General features: G+C 36.7%; 1 protein-coding gene across 1 annotated transcript in view; it reads right to left on the bottom strand.

Annotated features, from left to right (window-relative positions):
* Positions 1-8,068, bottom strand: part of LOC107746940 (tropomodulin-2-like) — a 42,961-nt gene extending 34,893 nt beyond the window's left edge. Inside the window, exon 1 of the mRNA XM_016561294.1 lies at positions 7,955-8,068. The gene's annotated coding sequence lies outside the window, so the exon portion shown is untranslated. The remainder of the gene's footprint in view (positions 1-7,954) is intronic.

Below are 8,068 nucleotides of genomic sequence, written 5' to 3' on the forward strand. Positions count from 1 at the left end.
GATGGGGAAAAACCGCCATAAAGTCTCGAGACATGTTTTTTTAAAAGTTGAACTTAAGTTAATTTTACATGGCTTTCTAAACATGCGGTTCTTTTGTGCGAGACGCGAGTGCAACAGTAATAGATGTCCGTCTAGAAAATGCGTGAAATATGCGTCCTGTCTGAACGGCTTGGTTTCGGTTTTGATGCAAACAAGATCTTCTCCGCATTGATGTTCTCTTTTTCCGCTATATTTTTAATGAACAACGCAGCAGCGCTGCATCTAGTGGCTTCAACTGGATAGGCTAACAAAAACATTATAAAACGACACTTACATCGTCATCGCATCTTGTGCGCCGCTGATAAGGCAGCCTTCCTTAACGCACACCTAAAATTCGAATGCAACGTTTTTGCATATACTGTATAAGAACTGCATCGCATATAATTATTTAATTAAATCGTAGCGTTTGTGAATTCACAATTATGCTTAATTATGATTTTTAAATGGGTTTAATATATCATGCAGCCTTGGAAAACAGACTAATAATGTGTTTTATACATTTTCGTCTGTGAAATGCGCCACTTCCAGTATTTTGCCGGTTAGTCGACACGAGCAAAATGAAATCGAGGATTTTTTTAAATCGAATAGTCAAATAAAAATCGACGAATCTCGGCAGCCCTACAATGATGTAAAACCTATAATACACTATATTACTGATTCACAGATTAATTATTAACAATTTAATAAAAATTAAAGAATGTCCTGCCATTAGAATAAAGGCATGTTCACATCAACACAAATTGTTTGGAAAATTCAGTTCGATTTTTGCAGTCAGCTGCAAAAATAACATAACATTTTAACATATTATATATACTACTATATTAGTATATAAAATAACAATTTTAGCAATGAGTTCCAGTAGCTTTAAATACCCTTAGTTATAACTATTAATATCCTCTCCTGCAACACTTATTCAAAATTTATTTTGCTTATTTTTAATGCGCTTAATTTTCTCCAAATTTCCATACACTGCACTGTAATGGAAGTTGCAGTGGCCACTGAAGACACACTACAATTTATTTTTCACTGACTTCAATTCATACGGATTCTAAGGCGGAAGAAAATACTTTACTTTTTTTTTTTTTTTAAATGTGCCTTAGAAAAAAAAAACATTACTGGTGTGTATCTTAATACAAATCAATCGCACTGACATATTTTAAGATATGTCAGTGCAAGTTGCTTCCAGTTAAGACAGCTAAAACATGCATTTTAGTCTGGGAATATAGGCTTAAACCTTGTTAAACTGGGCATAAATCTGCAGGATTGCAGTGTTGCAGTAAAGCAGAGTAGAGTTTTTTGACTTTGCAGAGTTTGCTGTATTATCACGACAGTGTCCATAATTTTTCGAGCTCAAAGTCTAGTGTGGCCACAGCATGAGGCTAAACGTGGACATGATCATGCATACAGTCTATTTGTCTATTCAGACCAATGTATTAAAAAAACACAATAAAAAAAATAAACGACAGATGGGCTGAATTAAAATGCAAATTCACTCTATATCTTGTAATAGCAAGTTCAAACACTTACATAACTAACGTTAAAAAAAAAAAATTCCACTAATCAATGAGAGAGAGAGAGACAACTGAACAGATCCTACATGTCTTCTGTTTGATATTGGACAGATGTTCCCATCTCATGATCTTTAACCTCAGACTGGAACTTAATTTTGCAACATCTCATTCCCATCTGGAAACACCTTGACCTTTGAACTTCACTCCCCTGCAGGTTTGCACCAACCCCAAATTCCTCAGCTACTTCATCAAGCTGCAGTGTTTCAGTAAAGATATGAATCATAATCATCACTGCTATACTCCTGAGTGGAACACTTCACCCTCTCACTGTTGCTGCAGTAAGTTTACTGCATATCACTTCAGGAGATGAGCAAAACTACATATTTTTTAAATCTGGTGCGTTGTCTGAAGGACTAGCTGACTAGCAAGCCTGTGTTTACTATAATAACACTGGTTGGGTCAGGTCCATCACACACAGATTAGACACGTACTCAGAAACACCTAGACAGAACACAAGGAGTCTTGATTTTTGCTTTGCAAATTGTGACTTTAAGGTTGTGGTTTTATACAGGGAAGCCTAAATCAAGCCCTGCCAGCTCAAGTCAGCCATCAGACCCATAAAACGCAAGGATATTCCAGCAGTCAAAAATACTCCAGGAAAAGCTGATGTCATTTATTTGCCAATTCATGAACAAACTGTCATTTCTGGCCCACAACTAGGTGACCGAAAATAGTGCATACTAAAGAATAATTAGATGTTGCCAAAGTACGTAATGACAATCCCTGGGAAATCCCACAGCACAAGATTATAGTTTATTCACAGCACCTGCAATTAAAGTATTTCTTTGTTATGATTACAGCTCATTTACTTGAGCTATTGTGACTGACTAATCACACTAAACAGAGCAGTCAATGTTTAAGAGTTTATAGTAAATCTGAAGGTGAAGAAAAGCACTACATTGGACTGTTGCATGAGAATAAAATACTGCATTGCTGTTGGAGGGAGTTCTTTTGCACTGGCACTTGTGCCAAAGCGGAGAATGAAATCAAGCTGCGTGCCGATCCATCAGCGAAATAGCAGTGTTTTTCATGAAAAGTTTTAAATGCAGTGCTCTCAACGTCAAACTCAATAACAAATCACAGCCAGATTTATGTTCAACTCAGCCTAACTTATGAGTACTTAATGGCTAAGTAAATTAGACTTTGTCTAAGACTAAGACAATCCGTGGTAAATCCTGTAAAATGCCTTTGGGCTTCTCAGCAGGATTGGCGTCTGCTTAACTCTCAGTCTTAAGGTGAAGTGTGTGAGACCCTCATGGTGTAAAGATCCATAATGTTCCCATTAACTTCCAATTTAACGAGGTCAAAGCTGTGTTGAGGAAGTTATGCACTAGCAGCAGATTTGAAGGATTCCCTCCCTACTCACAATATTTGTTACTGCAGAGGACAAAGGAACAGTTGACCCAGGAGAAAACAGGGTCTTAAGTGGCTTAAGGGTTAAATGGTGCTAAAACTAGAGCAAATTCAGTAGCTCTTCTGATCCTGGGCTGCCCCTTAGATCAAACCTGCAACCAGCCAAGATCCTTAACCACAAGCCTCTTTCCATTTCCTGAACACGCCCCAATACAAAATGACTCAAAGTGAAGAGTTTAAGAGTTTCGCGTCTTTCAAAGGATCACAAAAATGACCAACTTTTAAGAGATTTCCCACATTAAATGGATAGTACGGCTGGGCGGTATATCGAGTTTGTACGATATATCGATATTTTCTTTATAAGCGATTCGATATGAGGCAATACCGTTTATATCGATATACAGTAGTTTGATACGAGCGCATCTGAAAATATAGTGGAGGACACAGTCTGAGCTGCTGCGGGAGAAAGTGCATAAATTTGTTCTAAACATGTGACAAGCTTCATATTAAGGCCTTTAAAAACTGGTAAGACAGTTTATAGTTTCGTTTTAGAGACACTAGGCTACTCGCGCTGTTTAATGTGTTTGAGATGTGCTGTCTTCCTGAATGCATAACTTGCATTTCACATGTATATTCTCCATCTGTAAAACTAAAATGTTAGAAAGCCATGGAAATATTTCCATTTTTCTGTCAGAAGTGCATGAGCCTTCTGCTTTGGTATTCTCCACTAAACTTCACAGACGTCACTTCAGTGAACGAGCGCCGCCACGCGCATGCGCGCCAAACAGACGGAGCTCAATTAAATAGTAGCGCAATAATTCGGACAAAAATATACATTTTTACATACAATAAATGTGACATGTAGAATTTTAAACTTACAAATAAGTCTATTTTTATGATAGCACTGACTGTAGTGACTGTAATGGAGTAATCAAAATAGCCTAACACTGTTTGCTTTTGTTCTCATTTATTTTCATTTTTAGTTTAGTGAATTTAACTTCTACTTTAAAAGCCTTATTTTTGTTTTTAGATTGCAATGTTACAACGAAATGCGATTTTAACCCTTTTTGCACATAATATAAAGGCATATATATATATATATTTATTAAATACAGATTTTTTTTAAATCCAAATACAAAAACGGTTATACCAAGATATAGTGTTGTCACGGTACCAAAATTTCAGTATTCGGTACCAATACCAGTGAAAATCCACGGTTCTCGGTACCAATTTCGGTACCAAAGCAAAACACAAAAACATGCTAATTAAAAAATTTGACTATACTTTCATTTCCGAAGTACCGGGTATTTTGACAACACTACCAAGATATATACCGTATATCGCAAATCGGCCAAAAAATACAGAGATATGAATTTTTGCCAATATCACCCTCGCCCTAATGGATAGAAGGTGTTATTCTACACAGGGAAGCGAAGTCCTTGCTAATATACTCTTATTTAGTGGTGTTGGGGATTTGAACAAAGCCCTAAACCTAAATACTAAACTTTGCTACAGTAATCAATACCTGTAATTGTGTGGCTTATGGAGGAGTGGTTTCCGATTACTTATCCAAGCAATATGACTTGCCTTTTTTTCCTCCTTGTGGACTACGATAAAACCAGATGAGGTGCTGGGGTGGGATCTTCTGACAATCTACTAACCACAATCAAACTAACCACAAGGTAGCATCAAGGCTGAGACTTTTGAACCGTTCATTGTATTTAGAAACTGTAAAATCTAGTTATGATAGTTATACTCTGTGGCTGTCCATCAGACAAACCTTATCTACACCTCTTAATCCGACAGACAGACAAAATACAGAGGAAGCCAGTACTGCTTCTTCCTCTGCTGTCTGCTGTAAGTGCATTACAGGACAAATCCATAATAAGGCTGAAAAGACACAGGGCAAAAGGTCACACAACCAGCACAACACACAAAAATAACACATCAGTAAAGCTTCAGTAATAACAAAAAAGTTGTTTTGTGTGTGTGTGTTTTTTTTTATTAATAAAAAATAAGATTTTAATGTTTCTGAAAAAGTTATCTTACTATCACCATAACGACATTTCTTTAATAAAAAACTGAAATATTGTAAAATATTCTTAGAATTTGTCAAAATATTTCAAACTGAAAAACTTTTCTATTTTAATATATATTAAAATGAATATTAAATACATTAATTTATTCCTGTAATACCATATAGCTGTTTTTTTCAGTGTCACTTGATATTAGGGCTGCACGATAAATCGCATGCGATATTTAACGCGCATCTTGTCAGAAAGCCGGTTCTGTAATCAGCGGTAAATCTCCATCACGTGCGTGCTTTCACATTGAGCAGCATTAACTACACAGAGCCGTTGTTCACTGACGAGCTGCGCAAAAAATCGCGCGAATATGAACGTGGTTTTGCGCAGCTCGTCAGTGAACAACGGCTCTGTGTAGTTAATGCTGCTCAATGTGAAAGCACGCACGTGATGGAGATTTACCGCTGATTACAGAACCGGCTTTACTGATAAGATGCGCATTAAATATCGCATGCGATTTATCGTGCAGCCCTACTTGATATAGTGGTCAAGAAACATTAATTAGTATTACCAATACTGAAATCAGTTGAGCATACTGAAATCAGTATCATACCATATTTTTTTCAGAATTCTGTGATAAATAAAATTTTGAAAGAACAGCATTTAAAAATATTATAATGATAAAAAGTATTATTTATTATTATTATTATTATTATATTAAACATTATGCATGTATTTACTATCACTTTAATGCATCCTTGCTAATTTAAAGTATTTAGCAAAGAAAAAAAGTTTAAAAAAAAGTTTTGTAAGGTATAGTATGTAACTGAATCAGTATTAGTTCAGTGTGAACTCAAAACTCAAATTAAACTTAAAAGAGGAAATGTGAGGAGATTGGTTTCATTAAAGGGGTCATACGATGCCATTTTAAAGATCATTATTTTGTGTATTTGGTGTAACAGAATATGTTGACATGCTTTAATGTTCAAAAAACACATTATTTTTCAAATACTGTACACTATTGTAGGTCCTCTATGCCCCACCTCTCTCAAACGCTTCGTTTTCTACAAAGCCCCCTCCTTTGACAAGCGCAGTCTGCTCTGATTGGCCAGCTGACCCAGTGCATTGTGATTGGCTGAACACCACAAGCACACGTCGGAAATGTAACGCCCCATAATCGCGAGCTTCAGCTTTCAAAGTAAATATCAAGACAGTTAATAATGTCGTTTGTTTTACCATCAGTTCAAGCCCGAAAGGGCAACAGAGTCGCGTGACAGACACAGTGATGATGCAGTACACAAGCCTCGGTTAAGACAGCTGACGTGCTATGATTTCTGACAAGCTGTTCACTCTCCTGTGATGTGACCCTGTTCCCCTCACACACACACACACACACACACACTTCCACATATTGACGTAGACATGTGGGGGCGTGTTAGAATGAGCCATTTTAGGTAGGCGTGGCTGACTCTTAACTTTTATAAAGAATATCTCTTTGGATTTGAGACTTTAAAGATCTTCTTTATGCACCAAGAGCTTGTAACACTCCAAAGAGAAAGGAAAACTTGAAATCGCATCATATGACCCCTTTAATCTAGAAAAGGAAAACAGCTCAAATTAGCTGAGCTCCTGAGAGTGGCAACACTGAGAATCTTTTCTTCGGTTCTTTCTCATCCATCACTTCCTCTGAGAGACAGAGACCGAGGCTTATGGAACCCAGATGGGTTTTGAAATGTTTATTGTGTAAGAGGTTCATCTAGCAACCATTACTTGAGACAAGTGCTCTTTAAGTGCCATTTCAGGAAGGGAACAATTCATTACAATCAAATGTCCAACCTTCAGGGGGTGTTCTTACACAGATTCTTCAAACTGTTGCAGTGCAATATCTCATGTTAGCTCTCATCTATTTAAAATTTGACCTCAGCTGTGCATTGTGAAAAAAGCTACAGAAATAAATTTGAACTGAACTGAATAGCTGTACCAGTCTACTAGATAGATAGATAGATAGATAGATAGATAGTTAGTCTACAAAACATACATCATCATCTCTGAAAGCAGAACACGCTCGTTTGAGAATAGTTTTCATTCTCTCACACATAATGGTTTTATGAACAGTGCTCTAATATTGCGTTATATTATATTGTGCATAAATCCCATGAGTCAATTATGTAAAGCCACGCCCCGGGTGGAGACCACACCCGTTATAAATAGAACTCTCGCTCACATCTGCGCCCGTTCTGCGCCAGACAGCATAATTATAATAATAACAACAACAACTGGTCACTTTAAACATACAATTGACCAGCGCGAGGTTTGCATAAGCATCCTCACCAGCGCGTGCATGTTCTAATCAAGAGTAGCGTTTGCAACAATCCTAAACGGATTTCCATGCAGAATCTACATTATTAAACTAACTTAAACAATGTAAAAAAGGAAAATTATTACAATCATGCCGATATGGCCAATAAGGAAAAACGCCATTTACACAGCGCATTTTTAATAAAAATTTATAATACAGTAAGTCATAAATAATGTATTGAGATGCAGTATTCATAATTCAAATACGCATTGTGTGATTTAGCCAACTATACTGTAACTAAGCTATGACTGAATCAAAGTTCTTCTGACAGTACAAGATTTACTATGATGGATGTCCATATCACATATGGAATCAAGTGTTACCTTGATAAAAATCAGTGAAGCATGTGTTAATTCGTTTTAATCGTGTATCTGGTTTAATATATAAATGAGTATATATAATGGGCTCGGTGTGCTATAATTATGAGATAACTTGGTATTTTTGATAATTGTAATATCGTAAACTGTTTGCCCATCTGCTCATACGGATATCAGCGCTCGAGCGCTTAGCCAGCTAACGTTAACCCCTGAACTACACAAACCTTTACATTTATGACCCCTATCTTGTTATTAACCTTACACCTAGAGAGGACGAAACATATGTCTTACCTTAGTGAAATTCCTGCAAGCGTTTTACCCTTTATTGACCTATTCCTCGTCGGAAAGCAAAAAATTCCCGCACCCGTCTTCACTGTCTCAGCCCAAGGGCGGTAACACAAGAAA

Source organism: Sinocyclocheilus rhinocerous, unplaced genomic scaffold (genome assembly GCF_001515625.1).
Source record: "Sinocyclocheilus rhinocerous isolate Xijiao unplaced genomic scaffold, SAMN03320098_v1.1 scaffold138, whole genome shotgun sequence".
NCBI lineage: Eukaryota > Metazoa > Chordata > Actinopteri > Cypriniformes > Cyprinidae > Sinocyclocheilus > Sinocyclocheilus rhinocerous.